This window comes from Cibotium barometz, chromosome 33 (genome assembly GCF_041138505.1).
Source record: "Cibotium barometz isolate CiBa-2024 chromosome 33, ASM4113850v1, whole genome shotgun sequence".
Classification (NCBI taxonomy): Eukaryota; Viridiplantae; Streptophyta; class Polypodiopsida; order Cyatheales; family Cibotiaceae; genus Cibotium; species Cibotium barometz.
Window position 1 is genome coordinate 14,539,482 of NC_141078.1, and position 18,016 is coordinate 14,557,497.

General features: G+C 38.0%; 1 pseudogene; it reads right to left on the bottom strand.

The window, feature by feature from the left end:
* Positions 1 to 15,030: 15,030 nt before the first annotated feature.
* On the bottom strand, positions 15,031 to 16,755 carry LOC147619328 (fe(II)/2-oxoglutarate-dependent dioxygenase 4-like; annotated as a pseudogene).
* Positions 16,756 to 18,016: the final 1,261 nt, after the last annotated feature.

The following is an 18,016-nucleotide window of genomic DNA, read 5'->3' on the forward strand; positions in this document are numbered from 1 at the left end:
GCCTCATGGCAAGTCAGGGTTCCATACAATTACGGTACTCCCATCCGAAGACCCAATTACTAATTTACGAATTATCAGTTTGAATATCAAATTGTATGAATTATATCACACAATTACAACCTTTTTGTGCTTCTTGATAAATTTTTGACATATTTGGCTTCTCAGTTGATCTTTATTAGCCAATTTGCTCTGATACCAACTATGAGATCCCTGTCCCCACCGCGCAACGGATTCGGGGTGCTGGCAGCGGAAGTAGCACATCTTGCGCGGGGCAGAGGTCTCATACTCGGGGCCTCGCCCACGGATATCCGGACAAGAGACTAATCCGTCGGTTTATCCAAAACCAAACCCGAAAAAACTTCCTTTACTCGGAAATCACGGGCGATTCCACCAGGATAACTTTTACTCTAACGTAGTCAAGACCATTTCTGATCAAGCGACCCGACTGCATCTATAAAGATACTTGGTCAAATCAAGGAAGAAACTTGCACTTGGATCATTGGGATCAACGCTTTTTTCCCCATCAAGAGGCACAGCCGTTGATTCCTATCCATAGAACAATTACTATCTGGGATTTACTTTATCTATCGTAGTAACAGAAATTGAGTCTCGATTTACGGATCCATCAGTCCAGCCTAACCCTATCCAGTCCCATGGGTAACTTCCCAACCATTGTAGTGATGGGATCCAATTAGGAATTTGGTTAGGTTTTGTCCCGGGTACCAAGGAAAAGAGTTCCAAGGCCCCCTAGCCGGAAGTTCATGCAAACATAAAACTAGTCACACCACTTTACACACCCAATATGAAATTGCCTTTTTCTCAGCATCAGCTAACTTTAAAACAATCCTTTAATAAAACCATAGTATCACTGATCACAATCTTCCAAAATTATCCGGTTGATTCTTAATTTTCCATCATTCCTTCATCAGAGTATCTATGGCATCATTGGCAACCAGAACGCTCACCACCTGTCCACTCAGGGGCCTTTTCAATAGTTCCTAGCCCATAATACTCGGCAATATAATCACTTATAAAAATCAAGATGGACTCTCGTTGAAGATCAGCAAGATCAACCAACAGATCCATATAAAGAGCCAAGGACTCATCCATTGAAGACCAGCAAGGTCAATCTGTTGGAATTAGGGTTGCAGGAAAGCACACAAAGCTTGGAGAAGAAGAAGCAAGAATGTACACAACACCAAGTATTAGATTGTGTCAATGTACAAAAGATAAGTTAGCCCTAGAAGGACGGGCGTATATACAAGCCGGGAGAAAAAACCTCCTAAAGAGGAAAAAAGTGCCCCGGCGGTCCTAAGTGTGTTCACACACATCACTGCCTATATATATATGGCAACAAATCCCCCCTAGGAGTGATGGTGTGAACGAGAGCAGGCACTCATGTATAGGGGAGTGCCATGCCCGAAGTAGATTAGTCCACAAAGAGTGAAAAGATCGGCGAGGTTGTCCTGTGTTGGCACATAGGCCAAGCTGATCTCGCCTGCTGAGAGTCTCTCCCTGCTGACATAGTGATAATGCACCTCAATGTGCTTTGTGCGAGCATGAAAAACTGGGTTTCTCGCACGCCAATGCACTCTGACTGTCAGTGAAGATAGAGGTAGCAGACTCCTGTCCAACACCCAAGTCAGCCATAAGCTGTCTGAGCCACACACACTCAACTGTAGCTGTGAAAACTGCCCTGTACTCAGCTTCACAACTAGAAGTGGCCACAGTAGGTTGCTTCTTGCTCAACCAAGATATGCATGAGCTACCGAGCATGAAACAAAAACCACTTGTGGACACTCTTGTGTCATAGCAACCAGCCCAATCTGAGTCCGAAAAAGCATGTAAATCTGGCGGCAACGATCCTCCCTTGGGATAAAACAACCCAAGATGTATGGTGCCACTCAAGTAGCGAAAGATGCGTTTAACTGCCTTCCAATGCTGAGACCCTGGGCTATGCATAAACCTGCTCACCTGTGAGACTGCAAACTGAATGTTCGGCCTCGTAATGCATACATAAATAAGGCAACCAACAGCTGTCTGATAGAGTGTGACATCAAAGTGATCTCCAGCATCATGAAGACTCAACTTCAAACCTGTCTCCATTGGAGTAGCAATAGGCTTGCAGTCTTCAAGGCCAAATCTCCACAACAATGTCTCAATATACTTTTTCTGACACAAAGCAATACCTCCATCACACTGCTTAAATTGTATCCCCAAATAATGATGCAAATGCCCCAAATCTGACATCTCAAAAGAGGCATTCAAATCAGCTTTAAAATCAGCAATATGACTTTCATTTGGTCCTGTGAGCAGCATGTCATCAACATAGAGAGCAATGATTAGATGTACATCATCCACACGTTTAACATACAAAGTGCTTTCTGTTGGACTATTCTGGAAACCATGTGCAGTCAAATATGCATGTATCTTTTCATACCAAGCTCGTGGAGCTTGCTTTAAACCATATAAAGCCTTTTTCAACCTGCACACTTTGTTTTCCTGCCCTCTTTGAACAAAACCACGAGGCTGCGATATATACACCTCCTCATGCAAATCTCCATTCAAGAACGCAGTCTTTATGTCCAACTGATGTACATTCCAACCATTATGAGCTGCCAATGCACAAATGCTACGAATGGTAGTCATACAACAAGTAGGAGCAAAGGTCTCATCAAAATCAATGCCCTTTTCCTGAGCATAACCCTTTGCAACAAGTCTAGCCTTATAGCGATCAACACTGCCATCTGGCTTTCGTTTCAACTTAAAAACCCACTTACATCCAATGGCCTTTTTATCAATAGGCAAATCACACAAAGACCATGTACCATTCTTCATTATAGCATCATATTCACTTTGCATTGCAGCCAACCAATTTTCTGATTTTTGTGCCTCATCAAATGAAAGAGGTTCTTCCTCTTCACACATACTAGACACAGCCAAAGCATAACAATCTGATGCATAAGAGGCATGCTGAAAACCTGAACGAGTACGACTAGATATAGGTGCATCAATTTTATTATCACGCAAGGTTTGCACCAGCCATTTAGGCATACCTCTAGCCTGCTCATTTTCAGCCTTATCCTCAGAAATTACATCCTGTAAATCTGCATCAGAAATAGGCTGATCTATGATGTCGTTTGAAATCTGCATAGGCTGAATATTTGCCTCATTAGGACTTACATTTGAATTCCCACCTGTAAATAGAGGCAACAACGTATCAAATACATCCCGTGAGCTCACACCTGTCTCTTTGGTACATGATAACAAAGGCTGCACAGCATCTTCCACGAAAACAACATCTTGACTAATCAAGATACGCTTTGACTGCGGATGATACAATCTGTAACCCTTGCTCTCAGCACTGTAGCCAACAAAAATGCATTTGACAGCCTTATCATCCAATTTTCTGCGTTGTTGCACAGGCACTAAAGCATAGGCCAAGCAACCAAAGACACGCAAGTAACCAATAGAAGGCTTCCTGCCATGCCAAGCTTCGTATGGAGTAATAGACTGCAAGGCCTTAGTGGGACACCTGTTGAGTACATATGCAGCACACATGACAGCCTCAAGCCAAAATGCATGTGGCAAAGCTTGGCTCTTGACCATACATCGTGCCATCTCCATAAGTGACCTGTTTTTCCTCTCAGCAACACCATTTTGCTGAGGGGTATACGGCACTGTACATTGGTGTTTTATCCCACGATTAGCCAGAAATGCATCAAATTCTTTAGACAAGTACTCCCCCCCTCGATCAGAACGGAGGGTGCCCACAGTACAATTGGATACATTTTCAACCATAAGAAAAAACTGTTTGAAGCACAAAAACACTTCGGACTTTGCCTTTAGTGGATATACCCATGCATGCCTTGAGTAATCATCAATGAAAGTCACGAAGTACAAGTGTTTACCAAATGACGGAGTTTGCATAGGCCCACATACATCACTATGTACAAGTTGCAATTTGCGAGTGGCCCGCACAGAACCATCCTTTGGAAACGCAGAACGCTGCATTTTGCCCAAAATATAGCCTTCACAAACATGTTTCAATGGTGCCTCAAGAGGGGGCAATGAAGCAACCATATCAAATTTCTGCAAACGCAGCAAACTAGCAAAGTTCAGATGACCAAAACGAGCATGCCATAGTTTTGCATCTGAAACTGCCTTTTCATCAGAAACTGCATTTGCTGAATCTTCCACACATTTGTCATAAGAATTGAGCCTATATAGCCCACGAAACAAGGTGCCAGATGCAATAATCGTATCACCAGAAGTCAAATCATGAACAGTACATCTGTCATCCACAAATTTGACTACAAGTCCAAGTCTAGCAAGCGCAGAGACAGACAATAGATTCTTCTTTATCCCTGGCACATACAAAGCATCTGAAAGTGTGAAAGCGCTGCCATTTGCAGCAGTAAGCATAATTTTACCAACGCCCTTCACTGGGTAAGAAGCATTATTGGCACATGTGACAGTATTTCCATTAGAGACAGCCTCAAGACAAGTGAACATATCACGATGCGAGGTAATGTGCTTTGTAGCACCACTGTCAAAATACCATACATTAGAGTCAACAAAAACTACCAAACATGCATCATGTACAGATGGGTCATACTGGCAATACACGCTAAACGCCCATTCTGTATCCTGCACAACATTTGCATAATCTGCATTTGTAGAAGCATCTGCTATTGTGGCTGCATTTGACTCTTTCTTCTTTGCCTCTTTAGCCTTTAGCTTAGGGTAATTTTTAATGACATGATCATTTACCTTACAATAGTTGCACCTGGTCTTTTTCTTGCCTTTATCAAGAGCCTTCTCAGACTTATTGTTACTACCTGTGGAAGGAGAAGAAGTTGCAGACCTACTAATAGGAGAAGAAACAGTGGAAGGGGCTGCCTTACCACTTCTTCTCTGCTCTGCTGGGCAGCAATAAATGTTTGATCAACTGCATGCTGCCTGGCTCTGTTTTGCCTCGACTGCGCTTCTTGCAAGAGTTTGTTGACTAAAGTATCATACTTGACAGCATCAGGTCTGTCCTCAGCAAGAAGTCTCCACGTGGAAGTAAAAGTCTGATATCTCTCAGGTAAAGCATCAAGAACAGTCTGCACAAGAGAATGATCAGGAATAATCTCACCTGCAGAAATCAACTGTTCCTTGAGATCTTTAATCTCAGCAAGAAAAACATTCATGTCATCATCTTCTTGCATAATCTTCAATTCTAGCTCTTTACGCAAGTAAGAGATTTTTGCCTCGTTACGACCTGCATACAAACCAACTAGAATATCCCAAGCCTCTTTTGCTGTTTTAGCTAAACGAATATGTGGGGTGATGTTACATTTGACAGAAAGTGCAATCAAGGCATGAGCCTGCGCATCTTTACCATCCCAACGAGCTTGTTCAGAATTGGGTAAAACAGCAGCAATAGTAGAGCTGCTAGAACCTGCAAGATCCTCAATAGATCCTACATCCAAAGAACCTGGACGTACATCCATACCCTGCACAATGTTCCACACTCCTTTTGCAACCAAAACATGCTGCATCATGTATGCCCAAAGTGGGTAGTTACTGTCTCCATCCAGTTTGTCTTCAGCAGACAACATGCGAAATACATCATTGCTGTTATCAGCCATGGCCACTGATTGAAACTGATGCAAAAGCTACCTGTAATGAAGCAAAGATTGAACATAGAACAACTCGTGCTATGTAGCACGGTCACAATAGAATACGTATGCTTGTTTTGCAGAAAATTGCACTGTCGAAATTTCTGCAGAAAATGACGAAAACACCTGTGCAGAACTTGCAATGCAAAAACGGAGCCCGAAACGACCTCAGATGCGAATTCTGAGAACGCGAAGCCCTATGGGTTGACTGCAGAGTATAGGGACCCGCAAGCGCTCGTGAAAGCTCACCTCAATCGGAGAACGTGAGTCGGAGGGTGCTGGCAGCGTAGCCCTGGGAGCCGATGCCTGCTCTGATACCAATTGTTGGAATTAGGGTTGCAAGAAAGTACACAAAGCTTGGAGAAGAAGAAGCAAGAATGTACACAACACCAAGTATTAGATTGTGTCAATGTACAAAAGATAAGTTAGCCCTAGAAGGATGGGCGTATATACAAGCCGGGGAAAAAAACCTCCTAAAGAGGGAAAAAGTGCCCCGGCGGTCCTAAGTGTGTTCACACACATCATTGCCTATATATATATGGCAACACAATCAACCAGATCCATGTCCGGTTTTAGAAAACAACTCTTACTCCTTGTTCCATTATCTTTCTCGACGCACGTGTGGGTATCCTGGGCGACCTAGAGCCCGAGCACCGTATGGTCAGCACCCTCTAGGATCCTTCGTCGCAGGTGACCTAGCACTTCACTCATAGGCCGCTTCCTTGGTCCCTTATCCACCGTACCGGAAGCTCACCATTTTAATCGAATCGAGGCTGGTCAAGACCTTGGTCGACCTTGCTACGCGAGACGTCATCCATTGACTCTCCGTCAGCAGTTGCAACTTTATCAGTTAGGTCTCCATGACCTTAATCCATAAGACGGTCAAAATGCTTTCCCAGCATTCTTGACATAAAACAGTCATTTACAAACAGTCACAAAATATAGTTTCTATATCGAACTCCGTCTTTCCACATTATCCCTCCTCAATCCACATTACTTATTCCACATTCCTTTCATATGTACTCATTCTTATCCATTCATTCATATCGACGACACATTATTTCCCATACACATTCACATTCATTATTCTTTATACACATCCATGCATACATCCATTTTCACATCCTTATTCATACATCCACATCCACATACATACATCCATACATACACATCCACATGCATACATCCACGTCCTCATTCGTACATCCACATCTACATGCACATTCATACATCCTCATCCATACATCCACATCTACATGCACATTCACATCCATACATCCACATCTATATGCATACATCCACATCTACATGTATACATCCACATCCATATCTACATCCATTCCTCCACATCCACATTCACATCCACACATCCTCATTCATACATCCATTTCCACATTCCCATTCATATAGCCCCATACGCCTTCACATCTATTCTTTTACATTACATCCATTCTCGCCCTATCACAACCTATATTCATCTTATCTCATCACATACACTTCTTATCTCATCCCATACACATCTTATCACATCTTAACTCATCTTATCACATCCTAACTCATCTCATATGCATCTTATCTCATCTTATCACATCTCATACACCTCTTATCACATCTCATACACCTCTTATCACATCCTAACTCATCTCATATACATCTTATCCCATCACATACACTTCTTACCTCATCTCATACACATCTTAACTCATCTTATCACATCCTAATTCATCTCATATACATCTTATCCCATCACATACACTTCTTACCTCATCTCATACACATCTTAACTCATCTTATCACATCCTAATTCATCTCATATACATCTTATCTCATCTTATCACACCTCATACACCTCTTATCACATCTCATACACCTCTTATCACATCCTAACTCATCTTATCACATCCTAACTCATCTCATATACATCTTATCTCATCTTATCACATCCTAACTCATCCCATAAGTATCTTATCACTTCTCATCACATCTCTTATCACATCTCATACACCTCTTATCTTTTTAAAGAATACAAGGGAATTCTTATATTTAATATAAGATTTCTTTACGCATCTAATTATGCATAAATTCCATTTAAGGAGACTAACACTTTTAAAATAAAAATCAATCTTTTATGCATCTTCCTATGTATAAATTCAATTTAGTAGGAATTACACTTTTAGAATAAAAGAATTTCTCTTATGCATCTAATTTATGCATAAAATTCATTTATGATGAAAATCACACTTTTAGTATAAAAATATCTTTTATGCATACCTCTATGCATGAAATCCAATTATGATAAAAGTAACATTTTTACAATATAATAATCATCTTTTATGCATACCTCTATGCAAGAATTTCAAATGTGATAAAAGTAACACTTTTATAATAAAATAATTATTTTTTTTCTGTAACATTTTTACAATAAAATAATATTTTTTTTCACCTCTATGCGCGAAATTCAATATGATAAAAGTAACATTTTTATAATAAAATAATCATTTTTTTTCTTTGCAGTTTTATAATAAAATAATCATTTTTTTTTCATACCTCTATGCATGAAATTCAATATGCTAAAAGTAACACTTTTATAATAAAATATTCATCTTTTATGCATACCTCTATGCATCAAATTCAATTATGCTAAAAGTAACACTTTTACAATAAATAATCATCTTATATGCATACCTCTATGCATGAATTTTAATTATGCTAAAAGTAACACTTTTATAATAAAATATTCATCTTTTATGCATACCTCTATGCATAAAATTTAATTATGTTAAAAGTAACACTTTTATAATAAAATATTCATCTTTTATGCATACCTCTATGCATGAAATTCAATTATACTAAAAGTAACACTTTTATAATAAAATATTCATCTTTTATGCATACCTCTATGCATGAAATGCAATTAAGCTAAAAGTAACACTTTTATAATAAAATATTCATCTTTAATGCATACCTCTATGCATGAAATTCAATTAAGCCAAAAGTAACACTTTTATAATAAAATAATCATTATAAAAACTGACATTAATTAATTAACCATTCACCTAGGATAGAAAATGGTTGGTTTAGTTAGAAAAGAGAGGAAAATACCTTTTTGTAATGAGGTATAACATTTTTAAAGAAAACATAAAGCATAAGAACCATTAAGGCCATAAAAACTATAAAATAAGTGAAAAGAAGAATCACCAACTTACTAATGACTTGAAAGCTTTCCTTTGGCTTGATGGTTTGAGGGTTCAACTCTTGTTTGGACAAGAGTGGCCAACCAATCTTTGAAAGAGGGAAATGTCAAAAACTAATGAATTATTAATAAATTCATAGTTCTTGGCTTGGGTGAAATAGAGTAACAATGCACTAAACACTATATTTTTTTAACAAGGGGGAGGCTCCTATTTATAGGAAAAATTGAGCTCCTAACCAAACAAACTGATTCTAGAATTTTCCAAGTCAGTTTGGTCACTTTTTGACCATTTTTAGGTTAGTTAAGCTAACGTTTTGGAACTAGACTTGAATGAGGAGAGATGAAATATCTTAATTTTTTATGATAAAAACTCAATTTGCCCATGTGAAGTAGGCGCCTCATTGAATGCTCTCCCCCTTCCTTACATATGTGTCAAAATGGCATCATTATACTCAAAATATCTCATATTTTTAATATTGCTCATAGTTTCTTATTAATAAACCTTGTACATATTCAACTCTTCACCTTATGTGAGAATTGAAGGGACTCCCCTTCCTTACATATGTGTCAAAATGAAATCATTATACCCAAAATATCTCATATTTTTAATATTGCTCATAGTTTTTTACTAATAAACCTTGTACATTTTCAACTCTTCACCTTATGTGAGCATTTACTCATTTTTGGGTATCTTCTTTTTACAAAATTGGATTTATCTCCTCCCCACACATGGATTGATCTTATTGGCTCATAGGAATCTTAATTGGACCATAATCCAAGAATTTCTGAAAATCTAGACCCTTAGGCTAAGGTCCTTTATACCCATTTCCAACTAATTCCAATTGCACATTGGAAAGTTCTTTCTGAATTTCTGTTTCAGGGGAATTCATTTTAATAAGATGAGATATTTTTCTATCCAAAAATATTCAAAATCTGAATATTCTCTCTCTAGAATATTTTCTCTCTCTATGCCAAAACAGGCAGAGACAAGATCTCTTATATTTCTGAAGAGGGAATTGATTACAGGGGAAGATACTAGACATCAAAAAGGGGTTGGGGGAGGAATCTTACAGAGAATTTTTCATTTACTTTTTAGATTAAAGTCACTAATAACCTTAATTACTTATATTAATTAAGAAAATCTGGTACATTTCTCACTCTCTTCAAAGGGAGAGCAAAAATTTCTTGCATTTTAAATCAAGGTAATTAATCATGGCTTTAGAAAATTCTCAAAGTTCTTTGAAAAAACTAGTACTAGATCTTTGATGAAAACTAAGTTGGTAGACTTATGGTTCTTAAGCTACTAGGAATGAGACACAAAGCACTTTACATATTGATTTGGTTGATTGGGTCCATATAGTGGTTGGCCTATGATATAATTTACCTTGGATACCATATATAGGCTAGTTTGGCATTCTACATATTGAGATCGTTGAGTTTTCACTACATTTTATGTGCATGATATCCTTATCGTGGTCTTCCTAGATCACCATTAAGGCTCCTTGTCAAAGCATGTGCGTGGGGCAAACAATGCCATCTATTTGTAACCTCATTTTTTAGTACTTCCTTTCATCAAGTTTTTTTGTCTTAAGATCAAGTTTCACAAATTATATTTTCTACTTTTTTCCATTTACTTTAGTTGTCACCAAGAAATGCTCAAAGATGTTATTTATGCACTTTAGTAAAACTCTCTCAATTTAACCACTTATCCACATCTCAAGGTGAGTGACCAACTTCCAAAACACATGTTTCCAAACTTATGAGTCTTAGATCTCTATTTAACATACCAAACTTCTTAAAAGTATACATAAATGATATCTAAAACAAAGAACATTCAAAACCACGGGGGCTTCACGGCCTCTAAACTTTTTTATGTATCACGTGCATTGAAGGGGTATTTATAAAACCCCTTACACTTACATACTTTTATGAATAAAATGACCCCTTTTTCTTCATAAACTTGTGTTTTTTTTTTCAAAATTGGTTTAAAAAACCCTTCCTATAAATGTATTTCTATAATGTTTTTGAATTAATATACCCCTCCTGATGTAAACAAAACACATGAATAGAGAAGTTTGTAGCTTGTGGCTCTTTTACTTTCTCTTGACTAGGAATGCACCAGCTTAGGTAATTCACTTGGTACTACTAAGTGTCCTTTTCCTTTCCTATCCATTACTAACTCCACATATATTATTTTTTGACATTTTTTTTCATAGGACTAAGAAACCTTGTAGATTTTGTTTTTCAAAATGAAAAACCTAGTACCAAAAATAACATGTTGAAACTTTGTTGGTATCTTTATTTCATTATTACCTCAAATAAGTATGTTTTTCAAGCTCCGTGGCCTTTCTCTTGTTTTTTTACACAAGAACTATCATGAGATTAATTTATTACTTTCTTTATTAGATCTCATAAGTTCATGTAATAAGCTCTGTGGACATTCTTCTTAAGAATTCAATTCCTTATAATAAAAGTTTCTCAATACCTATGTGGATTTGATAATTAGTTGGCGATCTCACTATTTTCTTTGTTTCATATACCAACCTTAGACCTCATAGATTGAATGTAATAATAATGGGTTCAAGATTCCTTAATATCTTGCAATGTTTTCGTATCTTAATCATTAAAACTTTTTTTAATGCAATATCAAAGGTAATTCCTTATCCATTATAATTTCTTTTCCTTTATAAATAGTTTTCAAATGCACTTCTATTTTCATTATCTCTTCCCACCTAGCCTCGTAACCATTGAGATCAAGTTATAAAAATAGTTCAAAGTTTCATGATCCATATAAACTCAAACATAATAACAACACATGTAATGCTTATAAACCTTCAAAACGTAGTATAACTTACAACCATGACTCATAAGTCAAGTGACACTTTGCTCGAGATTACAAATAGACCACGGGTCATGAGGAAACATGCAAAAAGGCCCTTTTTGTTCATATTTTTGAGATCAAATGATTTTTATGTTTGCAAAGGCTATCATATTCATTTTCTATCTTACCTTAAGAAGGCTTCTATATTAGTGCCACTAGCATTAGTTCGTACTATATATATATATATACATACATACATACAATAGAGGATGAAATATATCTTTCATAATTCTACTAAAATATCCTTGTTGTAAAGTTGTTTAAAAAAGGCACAACATTTTGAAATAGTCTAGCAGGAGTTTTCTTGGGATTAATTTTAACTCATTTTTTAGATTTACTATAACCTAAATAGTCTACCAGCTTCTTAACACATTTTGTAAATGTATCAGGGCCTAAATAGTCTACCACATAATAAATTGTTATCACAATTAGCACATTAGAGATTTATGGTAGTACTATAGTGAGGCTATGTATTGATGTCACAGGCACTTTTATCCCACCAAGTTTTTTCCCCACGGTCATCCAGGTGTGAACAGACACCTTAGGGTTACTGCTCATATTTATGGTAGTGCTATAGTGAGGCCATGTAGTGATGCCATGGGCACTTTTGTCCCACCACAAGCTTTTTCCTTATTGCCATCCAAGTGTTGTACTTTAATCACTCACAAACTTTCCTAAAGGTCCCACCTTTTCATGGTCTCACTTGGACCATAGAAACAAGTAATGGACACATGCTTCTTTTATTTTGTGAGAACTTGATGTTCGACACTCTTATAGTGTCCATTTGTTAATATATATTGTATGAGAACATCATTACATAAAAAATGTCTTGTTGTGTCAAAGTGACTATAGTACATGCAATAGAATTCCATTGAGCCACATACAATATGTCTACAAAATCTTTAATGCTTCATGCATGGCATGCATAAAAAACATACCTCAATTTGGTCTCCCAAAAATACAACAAATGAATTTGATATGGCATTCACATTGACCCATTCATCTCCTTTTCTAACTTGCAGTCCTGCCACTTCATGTTGCATTAAGATTGTGAGTGACCCAGAATCTGAATGGGAACTCAACCCAAATGTAAGCTCTAGCCCTAGATAATTGAATCCCATGGTTTGTGGATAAATATGCTTATAAAAGGCCTAAGCCTTCAATGCCAAACTTGCAAAAATTTCTTCAAATAGGATGTATGCAATGTAGCCATTTGTTTATGAAAGTCTAATATAGGAGCCCTGGGAGTATATACAAATGATGATTCAAACAACATTCAAATGTATAACATAATATAAGACCACCAAAGGAGTTCGAAAGACATAAAATGCATAATTGTAAGGATGATTCAACAACTTGAACGTATAACATGATATAAGAACACGAAGAGGATACAAGCCATAATCAAGTAAACCTTCAAGACTCTTGTATTGATCCTTGAAAATTCATTCACGTATATTACAATGAAAAATTAAGATGGAAGAGATGCAATGCTAAAAAGATGTGTTAATTAGAATTTGTAACAATATTGGAAGGGAGGGAGATTTGATGTACTGTGCACAAAGGCAAGATCATAATCATCACCATTGTCACCATCGTCATCAACATCGCATTGGCAAATGTGAGCACAATGTGTAAAGTATAGCCTAAGGGAGAAGGCATTGTATATCATTGTCGATTGCCTCCATAAACATGTAGTTTGCATGTGGCTCCTTGGCCAATGAAAGAGCTTGAGAGCTAGTATGTGCCTTGGCTTGGGTTCAAACCATGCCACCCTACTGTGCTTTTACGGTGTGGTGTTCACACCATGGTTGTTAAAACATGAGTGTACCAAGAATGATGGCTGTGGTGAAGATGCCCTAATCCTACACTAATCATAGTTATAAAGTGTTTAAACTAAGCTGGGTAGAGCCTAATCAACCACCATTTTATTTTTAAAATTCACCTTATGAAAACGCTATTTTTCTAAAAAAAATAATAATCAAAATGTCCATCTATCTTCCGGAATTCCAAAAATCCTCCCATGAGGGGATTGTTGGTTTTGAAGAAATTCTAATCGGTGACGATGACCTTTTTTTAAAGTGTGTTCATGCATTCTTTGTACTCTTACCTGCTGGTGCAGGCTTCTCCACATTGCTTTTGGCAGGGACTATTGAAGGAAATGACACTATTAATAATGGTGTGCATGCAAACTAGTCAGGAAAATACCCTCTTAACACTTCCACGAACACAAATTGATGCATTCTCACAAATCCTCAAACGCATCATAGTATGTGTGTGTGTGTGTGTGTGTGTGTGTGTACATAGACACGTGCACATGCACACACATACACACACACATATATGTATGTATGTATGTATGTACATACATACATACATACATACACACACATGTATATATGTATGTACATATATACGTATATGTATATTTGTAGGTATGTATATAAATATGTATATACGTGTGTGTGTGTGTATGTATGTATATATATATATATATATACATACGAGTACACATATATATATATACTACATACATCCATACATATAGGTAGGTATGTATGTATATATGTATTTTATATAAATTTATACATATATATACACTACAAACATAGATACATATATACATATGCACACACACACGAACACGAAGACGAGACACACACACCCACATCTATATTTATGTATATGTGTAATGTGTATGTATGTATATATTTACATATATACATATATAATACACATACACACACACACACACACACACACATATAGACATGTCTATATATATGTATGTATATACATATACATATAGACGTATATATGTGTGTGTGTGTGTGTGTGAGAGAGAGAGAGAGAGAGAGAGAGAGAGAGAGAGAGAGAGAGAGAGAGAGTCACTTCACTATTGATTTAAGCTCAAATTTAGGGGGCAAAGAGTGTTTTTTTACATTCTTCCTTTGAAACAATAGAGGAAAACTAACATAAAACTCTATGTGCTTTTTTTAAAACTATTTTACATAGAGAGGCTTCATGCTTTTGGCAATGTTTTTTTAACATTCTTCCTTTCAAAAGATAGAGAAAAACCAACATACATCTTTGTGATTATTTGTTTCCTATTTTACACAGAGAAAGGCTTGATGATTTTGACCATAATATACTACCTATATAGGACAAAGGATGGCCTAACATAAACCTCTATATGATTATTTTTTCCCTATTTTACAAAGAGAAAGGCATGATGAGTTTGATCATAAGGTACTACCATGTGTACATTCGAAAGACAATGGAATTCTTTGTTACTTGGGGGGAATGGATTGCTGATCCCTACTAAATTCGAGATTGGACTTGCCATTTAGTCCTTTACTGAATCCATTCTTAAGATAGTCACTAAAAATAGTTTCTTTGTATGTAGTTGGACTTCCATCACTCACAAACTTGTCTAAAGGTCCCACCTTTTCATGCTCACTTGGACCATAGAAACAAGCAATGGACATTCTTGGCTTCTTTACGTTTGTGACAACGCGATGTTCGACACTCTTATAGTGTCCATTTGTTAATATCTGTGAAAGAAGATAAGTATAAGAACATCATTACATCACAAATGTCTTGTTGTGTTAAAGTGGTTGTAATACATGCAATAGAATGCCATTCACCCACGTACAATATGTCTACAAAATCTTATTTAAGTGGCTTTTAATGTTTCTTGCATGGCATGCATCAAAACGTACCTCAATTTGGTCTCCCAAAAAGACAACAAATGAATTTGATATACGATTCACATTGACCCATTCATCTCCTTTTCTAACTTGCAATCCTAGCACTTCATCTTGCATCAAGATTGTGAGTGATCCAAAATCCGAATGGGAACTCAACCCAAGTGTAAGCTCTGGCTCTGGACAAGTAGGGTAGTAATTGCATCCCATGGTTTGTCGATAAATATGCTTATAAAAGGCCTTGGCCTCCAATGCCAAACTTGCAAAAATTGCTCCACATAGGATGTGTGCAACGGTAGCCATTTGTTTATGAAAGTCTAATATAGGGGCCCTGGGAGTATGAACAAATGGTGATTCAACAACGTCCACCAAGGGAGTTCAGAAGACATTATAAAGGGCATAATTGTAAGTACATATGATGATTCAACAACTTTAACGTGTAACATGATACAGGAACATCGACAAGGGGGTACAAGCCATAATAAGGAAACCTTCAGGACTCTTATATGGATCCTTGAAAATTCATTCACGTGAAAAATTAAGCTATCAAAATGGAATAGATGACATAATAAAGATGTAACAATATATATTGGAAGGGAGGATCTTTTTTTGTGTCCGAAAACTCACCTTAGAAAGTCTGGTAGCAGCTTGACATCCATGGTAGGGGAAGGTTTGAATCCTAAGGTGTCCTTCCACTCTCGAATTCTTTCGTGGGTAACAAAGCCAGTGACGAAGCTCAATGGACAAGATGGGTCTTCCGAGATTAATCGCATTTTGTCCTCGGTTGGCAATGCAAAGAAGTCGGCAACAGCACCCCAAAGTTGGCTTTGTAAGGCCCATGATTAATCACCTTATAATTACATCAAAATTTAATTCAAAAGTTGGTTTTGTAAGGTAGACGCCTGCAGCTTACTGTTGCAGAATTTAATGCAAACGTTGGTTGTGCAAGGTTGGCTCTTTGATACTATGAAAGCAAGCTCCTGCAGCTTACCGTCACAGAAAGCCAATATTTTGGGCTCTTAATGAATGCAAAGTATTGGCAGTTGCAGGGATACTGGTGCTTTTCAGTACCTGAAAGATGCCCCACTCGACGCAGGCGAGCCCAATTTCTTTGGTAATTTGGGCCCTGGCTTGTCCATGGAAGTTTGCAAGGTTAATAATTGGCACTTGAAGGGTGCAGTTAGCAGTCTCGGAGAGGCAAGGCCTCTCCTCGGGTGGGCGTATATACTGGGCAGGCACGTGCCGAAGTCCCGAATCTACAAGCTCCTTGATGCTTCGAATCTGAGGTTGCTCTATATATTCAACCATTGTGTGTGTGTGTGAGAGAGAGAGAGAGAGAGAGAGAGAGAGAGAGAGCCAGCTAAAAGGAAGGATAAATATGTGCGAGGCACAGAGCGTGTGAGAGAGGAACAGAAGCCATCCAGATACTTCAAATTTACACATGATGAATATCCTCCGTACGTTTAAATACTATGAACGGCTTTGTTCTTTATTGCATTAGTATTGGACATGTGCAAATAGACCTAATGCGTTGAAAAGGCTCCTAATTTGGATTTTAAAGTCGATTTTAAAAGCTGGTTTTGAACCTCTGTTTCTTCCCCTGTTTCCCGCCCTTTCAATCTGCAGCGCAGGCTCTCTTTCTCTGCGGGCGGATGCCCTCCCAAGTGCATGGGCACTGTGAGGAGGAGCCCGTCCTTGAGTAGACCCCAGAACGTATCAGCTTCACCTGCAAAAGTAAGTCCAATGCTCAGCAGTCACTTTAACTTAGCATCTCCTTCAACCTCTCAGTTAGCCCCCCCACCCAACCCGTGGAACCCCATCCCTGAAAAGACGTGGAGTGGAGAGAATATCATGGAAGCAGTAATGGACGAAAACTCAAGACTGATGCAGGAACTAAAAGATGCCAAAGCTCAGCTCTTAAACATGAAGAACAAGGACCAGTACAAAGAGGTTTCCAGACCGACAGCAAAAGAACCTGCAGTAGCAGACTCAGTCCCGCCGAAAGAGACAGCCAACTCCACTGACCGAGGTCACAACGCAGCCACCACTGTACACGTTAACCTGCCAATAGATCAGGTAAGGAGCAGAGTAGAAGATTATACAGAAAGATGCCTGGTGGGCCTCCTCTTTGGACCTAGACCATCCAAGGAATCCATGAGAGCCTGGATAAGAGAAAGTTGGTCCCCTCTTGGAATAGAGGTGACTCTTACACAAGCCCTTCCCAAAGGTTACTACCTCTTTTTATTCAAAGATGCAAGCATGGCTATGAAAGTCATCAGCTCGGGCCAATGGATGTTTAGACATATACCCTTTTGCTTCATGAGGTGGTCTAAGGACTTCAACCCAGACGGTCCCAAGTCGTCAGTATATCCAGTTTGGGTTGAGCTCCCTAATCTCCCCATCCACTTAAACCCCGGGATCAAAGCTATTTTAGCCCCCTTAGGTCAAATTTTAGGAACCAAAGCCTTCTCGGATTACAACCCAGCGTGGCACCCCCAAGTCCTAGTCGAACTTGACCTAGCCCTCCCCCTCCCTGACAAGATAGAAATAGGATGTGGTGAGTTCTCTC